Source organism: Mandrillus leucophaeus, unplaced genomic scaffold (genome assembly GCF_000951045.1).
Source record: "Mandrillus leucophaeus isolate KB7577 unplaced genomic scaffold, Mleu.le_1.0 Scaffold397, whole genome shotgun sequence".
NCBI classification, from domain to species: Eukaryota; Metazoa; Chordata; class Mammalia; order Primates; family Cercopithecidae; genus Mandrillus; species Mandrillus leucophaeus.
Window position 1 is genome coordinate 1,956,702 of NW_012104220.1, and position 14,298 is coordinate 1,970,999.

The 14,298-nt window shown below is 42.2% G+C and overlaps 1 protein-coding gene across 2 annotated transcripts in view; it reads right to left on the reverse strand.

Annotated features, from left to right (window-relative positions):
- The window catches only part of LOC105547781 (transmembrane protein 56), an 84,054-nt gene extending 69,756 nt beyond the window's left edge, over positions 1–14,298 (reverse strand). Inside the window, exon 1 of one of the 2 annotated variants that reach the window (XM_011991485.1) lies at positions 14,131–14,298. The gene's annotated coding sequence lies outside the window, so the exon portion shown is untranslated. Of the gene's footprint in view, positions 1–1,797; positions 1,878–14,130 lie in introns of those variants that run through there. The other variant, XM_011991484.1, reaches the window with a different exon arrangement.

The window sequence follows — 14,298 nt, forward strand, 5'->3', positions numbered from 1 at the left end:
TACCTGACTTCAAACTATGCTACAAGGCTACAGTAACCAAAACAGCATGGTACTGGTACCAAAACAGAGATATACACCAATGGAACAGAACAGAGCCCTCAGAAATAATACCACGCATCTACAACCATCTGATCTTTGACAAAACTGACAAATTAAGAAATGGGGAAAGGATTCCCTATTTAATAAATGGTACTGGGAAAAGTGGCTAGCTATATGTAGAAAGCTGAAACTGGATCCCTTCCTTACACCTTACACAAAAATTAATTCAAGATGGATTAGAGACTTAAACGTTAGACCTAAAACCATAAAAACCCTAGAAGAAAACCTAGGCAATACCATTCAGGACACAAGCATGGGCAAGGACTTCATGACTAAAACACCAAAAGCAAAGGCAACAAAAGCCAAAATAGACATATGGGATCTAATCAAACCAAAGAGCTTCTTCACAGCAAAAGAAACTACCATCAGAGTGAACAGGCAACCTACAGAATGGGAAAAAATTTTTACAATGCACCCATCTGACAAAGGGCTAATATCCAGAATCTACAAAGAACTCAAATAAATTTACAAGAAAAAATGAAACAACTCCATCAAAAAGTGGGCAAAGGATATGAACAGGCACTTCTCAAAAGAAGACATTTATGCAGCCAACAGACACATGAAAAAATGCTCATCATCACTGACCATCAGAGAAATGCACATCAAAACCACAATAAGATACCATCTCATACCAGTTAGAATGGCAATCATTAAAAAATCAGGAAACAACAGGTGCTGGAGAGGATGTGGAGAAATAGGAACACTTTTACACTGTTGGCAGGACTGTAAACCAGTTCCACCATTGTGGAAGACAGTGTGGCAATTCCTCAAGGATCTAGAACTAGAAATACCATTTGACCCAGCCATCCCATTACCGGGTATATACCCAAAGGATTATAAATCATGCTACTCTAAAGACACATGCACACGTATGTTTATTGCAGCACTATTCACAATAACAAAGACTTGGAACCAACCCAAATCTCCATCAATGATAGACTGGATTAAGAAAATGTGGCATATATACACCATGGAATACTATGCAGCCATAAAAAAAGATTAGTTCATGTCCTTTGTAGGGACATGGATGAAGCTGGAAACCATCATTCTCAGCAAACTATCACAAGGACAAAAAACCAAATACCGCATGTTCTCACTCATAGGTGGGAATTGAACAATGAGAACACTTGGACACAGGAAGGGGAACATCACACACCGGGGCCTGTTGTGGGGTGGGGGGAAGGGAAAGGGACAGCATTAGGAGAGATACCTAATGTAACTGACGAGTTAATGGATGCAGCACACCAACATGGCACACATATACATATGTAACAAACCTGCACCTTGTGCACATGTACCCTAGAACTAATAAAAAAAGAAAGAAAAAAACGCAACATTGTAGAAATAAACACAGTGAATACCAAAAAAAAAAAGAAAAGAAACAAAAACCCCTAGCCAAAAAAGGCATACCATCCTGCACCCATTCTGAGTTTTGTTTGCATTTTCATATAGGTGGTACACTGTAATTATCTATCTCAAAGTTGATAAAACGTCAAAAAAATGACCAAAGACATTGAAATCTTAGTAAAGAATAATTGTCAGGCCAGGCACGGTGGCTCATGCCTGTAATCTTAGCACTTTGGGAGGCCAAGGCTGGTGGATCACAACGTCAGGAGTTCGAGACCAGCCTGGCCAATATGGTAAAACCCCGTTTCTACTAAAAGTACAAAAAATTAGCTGCGTGTGGTGGCACGTGACTGTAGTCCCAGCTGCTTGGGAGGCTGAGGCAGGAGAATCGCTTGAACCTGGGAGGCGGAGGTTGCTGTGAGCCAAGATCGCACCACTGCACTCCAGCCTGGCAACAGAGTGAGATTCCATCTCAAAAAAAAAAAAAAATGAAATTAAAGAAAGAAAAAGAATGTCACACCACTCACTTTCAACTTTCAATCATGCAAAAATTGTTAAGCATCTAAAAGAATGTATATAAAGCTCTCAGCTAACTGCAGTTATAGTTTTTGCTTTTGGTTGTTTTAATTGTATGTGAAGAGACATATAGGGAAAAAGACTTAAGAGGATAATATGAAGAAAACATTCCACCTCTTTTTCTTTTCTGAGCATCAAGTTGAAGAACCATTACCATGAGTGTAAAAGTCTACAGGAAGCCAGCTGCATAAAAGTCAACCCAACTTCTATAAATCCTCTAATATTCATGGTACTGCTTTTTAAACTGAACTAAATGGGAGGAAAAGAAGACCAAGCCAGGAAAGGTGAAGAAGCCCTATGTTCATATAATTAAGTTACACTCCCTTTCTTGAGACAGAATCTCACTCCGTCGTCCAGGCCGGAGTGCAATGGCGCGATGTCAGTTCACCGCAACCTCCGCCTCCGGGGTTCAAGCTATTCTCATGTCTCAGCGTCCCAAGTAGCTAGGATTACAGGTGCCGACCACCACACCCGGCTAACTTTTGTATTTTTAGTAGAGGCAGGGTTTTACCATGTTGGTCTCGAACTCCTGACCTCAGGTGATCCACTGGCCTTGGCCTCCCAAAGTGCTGGGATTACACGCTTGAGCCACCGCGCCTGGCCTGGTACACTCCCTTTCTAAGATAAATGATGTTACTTAAGGTTTAACAAGGAATTGTTCATGGCTATAAAAAAGATTTCTCTATGGTTCCTCCCTGTCGACTAAAATACTGAACTTTGAAAAAGGGTAACCTTTATATTTTTATTCTCTATTTCCTATTTCTTCAGCCCCTACTCCTCCAAGAGTATATAACAGAGTTCAAGTTAAAGAGAAACTGATCAATTCTGCCTGCTAGAGACCCTGGCAATTGACATCTCCTTGAAACAACCTTTTTGGATTACAGATTGTTTTGATTATAACAAAGAACAAAATATTTAAGCTTAACTTTTCACACATTTCTAATAGGCCTTTATTTTTCTCATAATTGTATATAATAATTACAACCACAGTACATCAGATTAGGAAGGAGGCTAAACCCTGTTCTCTAAACTAAGCTCTGTAAGTGTCATCCAGTCTCAGCAAAAAAGTATCCAAACTCAAAGGCTGGGGGTGGCCTCCACCTTGCTACCAAAGCTCAGAAAACCGCTCTGACAGTTGAGTCACAACTCTGCTACACATTTCTTTAATCTAAGACTTTTCTGTGCCTGTCATAATCCTGTCTTCCCTTGTACACTGTATACTAAACGCCTTCGAGGAATCTTTCTCTGATCCAATACAGTGCCTTTCAAATTTTCATATCCCAGGCTCCCCTGCCACCCCCACCACACACACATACACATACAATTCTGCTTATTCCTACAAGAGGAGAGGACTTTGTAGTCTTTCTATAGTTTGTTTTGTGGGGGCAAAAGAGTTTCGTTGATACAGATTTTTCAAACAACCCAGAGTCCCCACGCCAAGATATTCTGACACAGCAAGTAGGAGGCTATCCCATCTCCTTAACCCCTCCCTGAAAGTCCCTGCTCTCCTAAGAAATCACTTTTCCCACTGGTGTCCACAACTCCTAACTAGTTCTCCCTTCCATTATAGGTACAGTAATTTTAACTGGATTTTAACAAAACTTTTATTCCTATTTTCCTAGCTTACATTTACATGTTCTAGCTTTTAACTGAAAAATAAATGAAATCTGATATAATTCATCTATTTTACATCAACTTTGTATCTTTTGTCTTATTTTAAATTTTTTTATTTCATTTACATTTATTCCTTTACTTGGGGTTTGTTTTTATAACACTTAACAAGCAGAGTGAAGCCAAAAGGAAAAAGGCCTTCTCCATCTCTTCCTTCAGCTCCTCTGCTTCTCAACCCCCAACTTATTGAAGAATTCTACCCTTAGGAAATTCAGGTCATTTTCTAGGCCTAATGCCTCAGAGTACACATGTGATTTACGTGACAAATGTTGCTTCCTAGCATCTCACTCCACTTAATTTTTTTTTTTTTTTTTTTTTTTTTTGAGACAGAGTGTTGCTCAGGCTAGGGGAGAGTGGCACCATCTCAGCTCACTACAACCTCCATTTCCCAGGTTCAAGCAATTCTCTTGCCTCAGCCTCCCTAGTAGTTGGGATTATAGGCTCACTTGAAACTTTTATAAAGAAGTCTTTGTTTTTAAACCTATGAGTTACAGTTACAGCCATTGGATTTTGGATTGATCAGAATGCCTTCAGCCAGAAGACAATAGTAATTGGGAGGTCACATTAATATAGTAGCTGGCACAAATAAAAAGTAAAGGTTTTGAAGCTTATATAACTTGAGAGCCCACCTTTAAGGAAATCAACATTTCAAACAAGACTCCAGCCTTGGAAGAAGTCTGTGCTAGGAAGAGTCCCTGAAGCTGAAGCAGAGGCCAGGTGGCTCTCTACTGTCTGGGGAGTCTCTTGGGGAAAAAAGAGAGAGCTTCTGCGGACTGCCTTTTCCACCTGGCATCTAATGTACTTATTTCCATATCACTGCTCTTCCCTTCCTGGAGGGATCACAAAAGGAGCTCTTGGCTTGGAACATCTCTTGGTTTTTTTACCAACTCTGTGAAATCAAGGAGAAACTGGACAAAGTATGATTTTCCCCAAATTAATTTTGTTCTTTTTTTAAAGGGATCACTCAGTCACCCACCAAGCTACCTAGGAAGTCAGAACCTATGGAGTCAGGGAAGTTCTTCTCACCTCCAAATCATGGATCTCATTACCTCTGGAAAGTCCTTCGGTTAAGGGAAATGGCTAAGGTATGGCTTTGCCTGCTGCCTTCTTTTTTTCTTCTTGTGCCTGTTCCCCATAGGAAAGGAAGTGGTATTAAATGAGTTAGAGGGGCTGAAGAACAAGTAGCATATTTCTCCCACTTGTTGGGTTCTTAAGATGAATTCTGCTCAGCTAAAGAGATACCTAGAATCAAAGCCTAGTTCCAATACTTATCAAGCAGCCTTAGGCAAGAACAACACAATCGCTGTGACCTGCAGGTTCTTTAAAATGGGGATGAGAACGCCTAATGGCAAGATAGTTATGTGGCTTAAGTGAGATAATCTGTTAAATGCACCTAGCACAGTTCCTGGTACATGTAGTCACTCGTGGTAAACCATTTAGTGGCCATAAATTCCTTTGCAACAATGACACTGCCACTCCAGTCCCCCAATCTAGAGTTGGAGTCTATGTCTCTGTCCTGTGAATCTGGGCTGGCCTTGCCAACTGCTGACAAAGAGAATACAACAGAAGAGAGGCTCTGAGGGTTCTAGAGCCTAGGTAGGACTTTAAAAACACTCTCTTGGAAAATTGCCCTGAGACCATCATGTCAAGAGCCTGTCTAGTCTACCAGAGGATGAAGGCCACAGTGAGAAAACTGAGGTTGCCCAGCTGACAGCCAACACTCAATATCAACTACCAGCCATACTGGCAAGCCAACTTGGATCCTTCAGCCCAGCTAACCCTCTAGCTGAAGGCACCCACTTGAGTGAACCTGTAACCAACACAGTAACTACCCAGCCAACCCACAGAATCACAGGAAATAATAAATCACTGTTTCAAGCTACTAGGGTCTAGGAATGGTTTATTTGGCAACAGATTAAAAGACCACTCAATAAAGAATAGTTCTTGGTATTACCAGCCTTTACCAGCCTTTTTTTTTTTTTTTTTTTTGAGATAGTGTCTCGTTCTGTCACCTAGGCTGGAGTGCAGTGGAGCAATCTTGGCTCACTGCAACTCAACTGCTGCCTCCTGAGTTCAAGCAATTCTCCTGCCTGTGCCTCCCAAGTAGCTGGAACCACAGGCCTCCACCTCCCAAGTAGCTGCAACTACAGGCATGCATCACCATGCCCGGCTAATTTTTGTATTTTTTGGTGGAGATGGTGTTTTGCCATGTTGGCCACACTGGTCTTGAACTCCTGACCTCAAATGCTCCACCCACCTCGGCCTCCCAAAGTGCTGGAATTAGAGGCTTGGCCTCTTTTTTTTTTTTTTTTAATAGCGATGGGATCTCGCTATGTTGTCCAGGCTGGTCTCAAACTACTGAACTCAAGTGATCCTCCTGCCTCAGACTCCCAAAGTGCTAGGATTAGAGGTGTGAGTCATTGCATCTGGCCTCTTTTTCTTTTCTTTTTTTTTTTAATAGAGAGGGGGTCTCACTATGTTGTCCAGGCTGGTCTCAAACTACTGAACTCAAGTGATCCTCCTGCCTCAGCCTCCCAAAGTGCTGGGATTGCAGGTCTGAGCCACCATGGCCGGCCTACCAGGCCTTTCTTAACCAAGAAATGTTACATCTATTTAATATTTCTCCAACGATGCCAAGTCATACAGAAATATTATATTTTGTATTTGAAGGAATGTGATCATTTCCTTCTTGATTTAACCCTTGGCCTAAGGGCCCTGCAGCTTGTTTATACCTATGATCTGACTGGATAATCTGGTGGCCAAAATGAGAAGACAACCAAGGAGTTTCTAAATTCTCTAGGTGGCTTTTTATATTATTACCTAACGTCCACTCTACCCGAGGGCTAGTCTGAAGGTAGTGAGTTGTCTCCATCGATTGTTCACAGTTACAAATGGAACTCCTTGATCTACTCTACTCCTTGATGTGCCTTCATCACACCACACACTTCAGGTAGCCTCAACCTCATGTTTAAATTCAGGTGTAGTAAGTCACACAAAAAAACCTAAGCTTGGCCCACAGACTTGATAATGAAGAAATGTTTTAGGGTAACGTTCCCAAGGCAAGAATTTGGTGAATGTAGTCATTGAAGTTCAGATCCAGACAACTCATGGGAAGCGAACTCTTCCTGGCTTTATGAAACAGGGTCAAGCTGACCCAACTGGTAGACCTCCAAGCCCTGGTGCCATTCTCACACTGTATAACCTATTAACAAGTTTAATCTTGAAGATGCTATCAAGACTTCTTAGCATGGTGGCTTTGATCCTTTCTAACTTATGGGATTGATCGATGTGAACAAGTACCATCCTTGTTGTGTGGACCAAGTATAGGGTGGTGTTTTTTGGGTGTTTTTTTGTTTTTGGTTTTTTTTGGAAAATATTTTGCCCAGCCATTGTTATAATTCCATTAAGTTAATGCCATCTAAAACATCCTCATTTCTGATTTCAGAAGTTACAGACCTAGTATTCTATAGGTTTTACTCATAGCAATTCCACTAAAATTATATATTCTATACTACTTTGTGGAAAAATTATCCAGAAACAAGATCACATAGATGCGTTTCTTTGCCCATGTGTCCCTTTAGGTCTTCTTAAAGCTATTTCTGGATTAAACCCATGGGCCTACACCTCACCCTACTGACCTTTCACTGAACAGTGCCATGGCATGATACCCCTGGCTAGCACTGGGCAACATGATATGAGGTGGCATCGTAAGGCAAAGTCACTAGGTTCTACTGTAAGATACTGGGAAGGTTGTTCAGGATGCTGGCCATTGCAAATGTAGTGTTTTCTTAGTGAAAACCCAAGTAGAAATTTTTTCTCACCTCCTGGAATCAGGAATAGGTGGGCTTCTCTGATTTGGTTTCTCTTCTGGACACCCTGAAGCTTGTTATAGATCATTTGCCTCTTCTCTTTGCTGCTGGAAAGCTTATAGCCAGAACTTTTAGTAAGGAAAGAATAGGACTTCGAAATACACTAACCAGCCTCACTTACACTTCCATCTTCTTTTCCTTCTTTATACTAAATATACTTTATCTTGTCATATCATATGCATCTTTGTAAAAAATTCCAAATCCTGTTTGAAACAAAGGGGAATATAAATAAAACTAAAGATACTATAGTCAATGTGCAAGCCTAATCCCCCTATCAGACAGTGACCTCTTGTAGGTAAGGAGGAGGCATTGCCCCACCTTGACATCCCCAAAACATCCACCGCTGTGCTTTCACTGCTGAGTGAATATCTGAGGAATTAAAGAGCAGACTATGTAAATGTCGATAACACTATGTTATCTGAATTATAAAATAAGCAGTATACTAATGAATTGGTCTTTTACCCTCAAAAATTCACACAGGTTTGAAAACATGTACAGTATTTACAAGAGTGTTTATCAAAACATTATTAGAAGTAACTTCAAGGTCCACCAACAGAACTATGGTTATATGTATACTATCACGTTATTAACATTTAAATGAAAAAGGTGATAAAAGAAGCAAGCTGCAAAATAATAAATTTTTGGCCGGGCGCGGTGGCTCAAGCCTGTAATCCCAGCACTTTGGGAGGCCGAGACGGGCGGATCACGAGGTCAGGAGATCGAGACTATCCTGGCTAACACGGTGAAACCCCGTCTCTACTAAAAAATACAAAAAACTAGCCAGGCGAGGTGGCAGGCGCCTGTAGTCCCAGCTACTCGGGAGGCTGAGGCAGGAGAATGGCGTGAACCCGGGAGGCGGAGCTTGCAGTGAGCTGAGATCTGGCCACTGCACTCCAGCCTGGGCTACAGAGCAAGACTCCGTCTCAAATAATAATAATAATAATAAATTTTTCATAACTAAATAACTCTGGGCACATTTTGCCATTTGTAGAGAAAACATCTGGAGGGCCCCACCCCCAAAACTGATAACTAGGTGTGTTTAGGAGTGAAACTAGCCAGGGTGGGAGCTGGAGGAGGAAGCAGAGGTGAATTTGCATTCTCTTAAATACTGCTTATAATTTTTTTGTAATAAGCTAGTTTTACTTTTGCAATTAAAAAAAACACTAAACATTGAGAGGCTTGTGGCTATAAAGTGTTCTCAAATCTTCAAAATGCTAAATGTCTTAAGGGTTTGGTTCTTTCTTCTGGCTCCAGGTGATCAAGCCTTCCTCTTGGCCTCACCCTTTCAGCCTTATGTTGCCCTGGATTCCTCCACTTTTCCATAGGGCATGTAAGAAACTGATCTGTTTGGGAGCACTCACACAGGTTTAAAAAACATGAAAAGGGAAGGAAACCTCATTCTAAACACAGCTGTAGTCTTTATAAGTCCTTACACGTAACAAATTATAAAGCATTTAATTAAATTCCTAACTGTCTCAGTATTTTCACATGTAATGGAGCAAAACATGTTAACTGAGCAAGACTAGTTTTAAGACTCATGTCCCAGGTTAGGCGCAGTGGCTCAGACCTGTAATCCCAGCACTTTGGGATGCCAAGGCAGGAGAATCACTTAAGCCCAGGAGTTCAAGACCAGCCTGGGGCAACATAAGACCCTATCTCTCTTTTTTACTTAAAAAAAAAAAAAAGAAGAAGAAGAAGAAGAATCTTGTCCCTAAAGTAACACTTTATAAAGAGAACTTTTAAACTTTTCAAATTTTTCACCAAATGAAAATTCCTTCTTCCTCCCATTCCACTAAATACAGATATACCAAATAGAGAGAAGTTTAATTTTCAAAGATTTTTAAGCCTATTTGGGGAATATTAATTAAAATTAATTTGACCTAGAAAGTTTCTTCAGGTCCCAAAATCTTAAAATTAAATTAATAAATGCATAAACTCATCAATGTGCAGTTTTTTCTACGGTTTGCCATGGCAGAATTCAATGAATAGTAACACAACACAAGCCAGGACCCAGAACTGAGCTCCATGGAGTCAGGTGGACACCACAAGGCAGCTGGTGGGGGACTGGGGGAGAGTTATCAGAGATAACAGAGAAACCAGAGTTGAAAGCATTAGATAAATACCAGATAGCTAAGGAAGGGTGAAGTCAAACACTGAAAACATCAACTAAGGTAAGAAAATCTGATAAGGCAGGGTCAGGTCAAGGGGAGGCTCCAACTAGTTAGAATATCAATGATAAGAGCAAGCAGTCACTAAGCAACGTGCTGGGGTGAACTCTGATACCTGTGTACTTTTGTTTTGTTTTAGACAGAGTCCCACTCTATTGCCCAGGCTAGAGTGCAGTGGGACAACCTCGGCTCACTACAACCTCTGCCCCCGGGTTCAAGCGATTCTCTGGCCTCAGCCTCCCGAATAGCTGGGACTACAGGCGCATGCCACCATGTCTGGCTAATTTTTGTATTTTGTTTCAGTAGAGATGGGGTTTCACCATGTGGGTGGGCCAGGCTGGTCTCAAACTCTTCACCTCAGGTGATCTGCCCACCTCCATGCTGGGATTATAGGCATAAGCCACCGTGCCAGCCACCTGTGTACTTTTCCTCCAGGCTTTTACTTGCTGCTAGGAGTGTTAGGTGTTGTAGCCAGATGTTGACAGCCATGAAAAGGAAATCAAAAGCCTACAGATAGACTCCGCCCTTGATTAACTCCAGGGCAAATACTGGAATTAACTCACAATTGCTGGTTGCCTCATCAATTTCTCCAAGAAACTGTTTAGGTGACCCCCAATGAACAATGATTGGAATTTGATCACAGATCTATACTTCTAAGGAAGTCCTGACAGTCTAGCCCTTTTGTAAAATTTAATAAGAATACTTTTCAGGCTGAGCACGGTGGCTCACGCCTGTAATCCCAACACTTTGGGAGACTGAGTTGGGCAGATCACTTGAGGCCAGGAGTTGAGACCAGCCTGGTCAACATGGTGAAACCCCATTTCTACCAAAAATACAAAAATTAGCCGGGGGTGGTGGCGGGTAATCCCAGCTACTTGGGAGGCTGAGGCAGGAGAATCACTTGAAGCCAGGAAGTGGAAGTTGCAGTGAGCCAAGACCACACCACTGCACTCCATCCTGGGCGACAAAGCAAGACCCTGTCTCAAAAAGAAAAAAAGAATACTTTTCAAATTCTCTGTGAGGCAAGCAGCCAACTTCCTAACAAGTTTGATCAGCAAATGGTGTTTCAAAACACATTCCAGCCGCTGCTTCTGCTCAAACTTCTCAAAGCTGTAAGGGGAGGTGTGAGCCTCCTACTCACCCTCCCTGCACTATGAGCCCCTCCGCTCCCTATCTGGCCATGAAAGTGGACATGACCTAAATTCATCAGCCAATTTGTTCTGGGTCCATTTGTCTCCTCATTAAGCCTACAGAGGAAAATCTTACTGCTCTAAAGAAATCTGCTTACAAATCCAAGTTCACTCCTTGCACATTTCCTCTTCCTTAAAGCCAATCATTTTGCTTTGAAGTGAGTAGAACTGGTGGAAAGTCCCTCTTCTGCATCTGTTCCATCATTTCATCTACGTGAGTTCTGCACCTGTCAGACACAAGATGAGTCTCCACACTCCTTTCTGTCCCACCAACAGGGGTCCAGGTAGTGCTCAATCAATTCTGTATTCCCCACACCTCCCCCAGTATCTCCAATCCCCCCACCCAGCCTGCTCCACTGCAACCTGTTTTTCTATCCATTGGATAAGTGGTTTCCAAATAGTGGACTGTGATCCACTAACACGTTATGAGTTTTTAAGAACACAGACTAGAAACAGAAATAGAATAAAAATACAAACTAGTTTCACATACACATATACTTGCTATGTCCTGGGTCTCAGTGTAAAAATGCATTTTGAACTGTTGTAGTCTGACAATGTTTGAAACACTGCTTTAGACAAGCCTTTGTCCACCTAGTCAAACTCCACCCATGATATTGGTCCCACTGTCTGGGACTCCCTTCCTCCAGCGTTGGCTCAAGCTCTGAATAGCTTTCCACGTGTCTTCTTCATTGGCTGTTTTCAAAAGCTTTGGCCTTTTACACTGGTTCAGAAGCTCCTTCTTATATATCTACAGGATTGCCTTCTCCTTGAACAGACCAATGTTCTGAACAAAGAAACACCTTTCGCTATTCCTGCCTTATCCTGCCTGATCAGGTTTGGGATCTGCTTGCAGCACATCCAATTGTCTCACCAGGAATAACAAGCCTCAGAGCAGTAGGCCTCCACTTCTTTGTGTGCAACCTTTCATCCTCAACAAGAAAAAGACCACCAAAGTCACTCTGGAAATACCTAGACTCTCTTACAAAATTAGCCTTACTTTCCTGATGTAATGTATTCTCTGGTGTAATCCATCCAGCGCCTGATACCAATGCCAGGTGAATACAGCTCATTCCTAATGTTCAGTTAAAGTCTGTTTCCTATCCTTGAGAACAGATGGTGACTCCACCTCCATACTGCTATCTTCTTCTCCTCACAAGGCAAATGGAAGAAGAAAAAGCACAACAAGGTGACTACACTAGTTTGGTGGTATCCTTTCCTCTCTCAAGGACGAGGGCACAAGCTGTCCAGCACAACTCCACCCCCAGTCTGGCCCTCCCTTGTCCAAATGCCCACAATTCTCACCCAGACAATTAATTCATTATCTTCCTCAACAGAAAAGCTGGCTTTTCATATCTTAGTGTAGACTGTTCAGTTCACTCTTCCTAGCCAAACTGAGTATCCCAGTTTGAAATACTGAAGCCTAAATGAATCCTTAATCTGTAGGATGTGGGACTAATTTGGAAAGAAGGATGAGGAGAGACACTGAGGTCTAAAGAGTTTCTTACAAACTAAACTGCCCGTTTTCCTCTAATATATGTAAGGCCAGCTTTGAGAGAGGAACATGAACGCTGGGCCTCCTTTAGAGCACCAAGGAGGAGAGTGAACAGGTCTGAAAACTGTTAAGACAGATGTGCTTGACTCTGAGGCGTCAGAAACCTCTCAAAGAGAAAGAGGGAAAAGGGCCCATGAAACCTCAGGTACATTCCCAAACCTGCCTAGAAGCTGCACCACTTCCCTTTTGAAACCCAGTCCCCTTCCCATTTCTCAATTGGGAATCTAGGGATCCTTTACTTCCTACTAGTTACCTGGTTACAGGGAGGACTCTCCAACACCTACAAAGCCACTACTTCTTTCTCCCCACTCTTTTGCAGGGAACGCTCTTAATCAGTCTAACATTCAGATTTCTGATAGCTCCCTGCTCCCAAGACTTCTCTTGGCAATCAAATGAATTTACCCAGTGGAGATTTCAGAAAATCAAGGAAAGGCAGGCCAACTCTTGCATCTGTATTCCAGGACCTATTCAGAAGACCCAGTGAAGACCTAGCTTCCCTGGGGTTTGCATTAGTCTCAGCACCTTGAGCATGCCATTCCTAGTCACCTCCAAGTATATAGCATTAGTAGCAAAGGCCCATTATTCTTTCCACCAGGGTAAAGGCGGCTTAGAGTGGAATGAATAGAAATGGAAATCTAATACTGTAAATAAATAATGACCGACTGGGCAGCTGGGTCAGAGGCAACCAGCCTAAACAGATAAAACTCGTCTCAAGGATGAGGACAGTAAAGATTCAAACTCCAGAGGGAGGCAATGGGACAAAAGGAGTTGCAGGTGTAGGAAAAAAAAGAAGCACCCTCAAAATATTCTCTGGGTCATCGTATGGCACAGGAGGGGCGTGGCAAATAAACTGAAATCCATAGTTCTTCACCCATTCTTTCATATTTTCTAACACGGCGGGAATACACTTTCCTAATTTCGTTTCACCCACACAATTTAAGGAAAAGATAAGCAAGGATAAAAATTCCTTATATATAACACACTTAAAAGGGAGCTGGGATTCTCTAAATTACCTTAATCTGCTACACAAAGCTGAAGCTACATTGCAATCCACACCATGTGCTGGCACAGGAGTAACTCACTGAAAACACCACAATGCAAGGTCCATTTTTCTCAACTCTATTTATGACTGCGTAAACATTTTATTAAAATGATAGCTTTTTTCCTATTTCACACCTCAATTCCTAACGTCCACACAAACTCTTTCATCTTCTCCAAACTGGTATTTGGATTAAACGTTATCCAAGATCAGTCTTTAAAGTAAATTTCATCATTTCATATAAAAGTGTGCACCACATTAACACTCAAATGTGTGTACAATTAAAAATATACAGACCAGCAACAGTGCCTCTTAAATGAACTTAAACCCAAAGTGTTTTCACAGATGTTTTCCTGCCGTCTTGGAGGAGCAGGAAATTGCTGGCATTACGAATCCCATTTCATGGCTGGGTAAACCGAGGCACTTAGTTTAATAAACTTACCAGGGGTTACAGTGGTAGAGATGGAAATAGAAACAAATTTCTCCCTCTGACTCTCCGCCTGGTCCCTTCCCACTAGACTTTTCAGCACTCGGTGGCTAAAAATGGACCCACTTGAGAACTGCAAGGGTAAATAAGAGCTACTTGTTTCAGAGGGTGGCGGCGGGGGAGGGGACTTACCCACTTGATGCGCCTGATTGTGTGTGGGCTCTAACAAGAGAGCTCTCCCTGGATGCCCAAAGGTCTGCACCCACCCGCTTTAAGCTCAGACCCGAGAGGCACCGCCAGGCAGGCAGGGCAGCCAGAATCGTGCAGCCGGAGAAACGCGAGAGGAACGCGGGGCGCCCG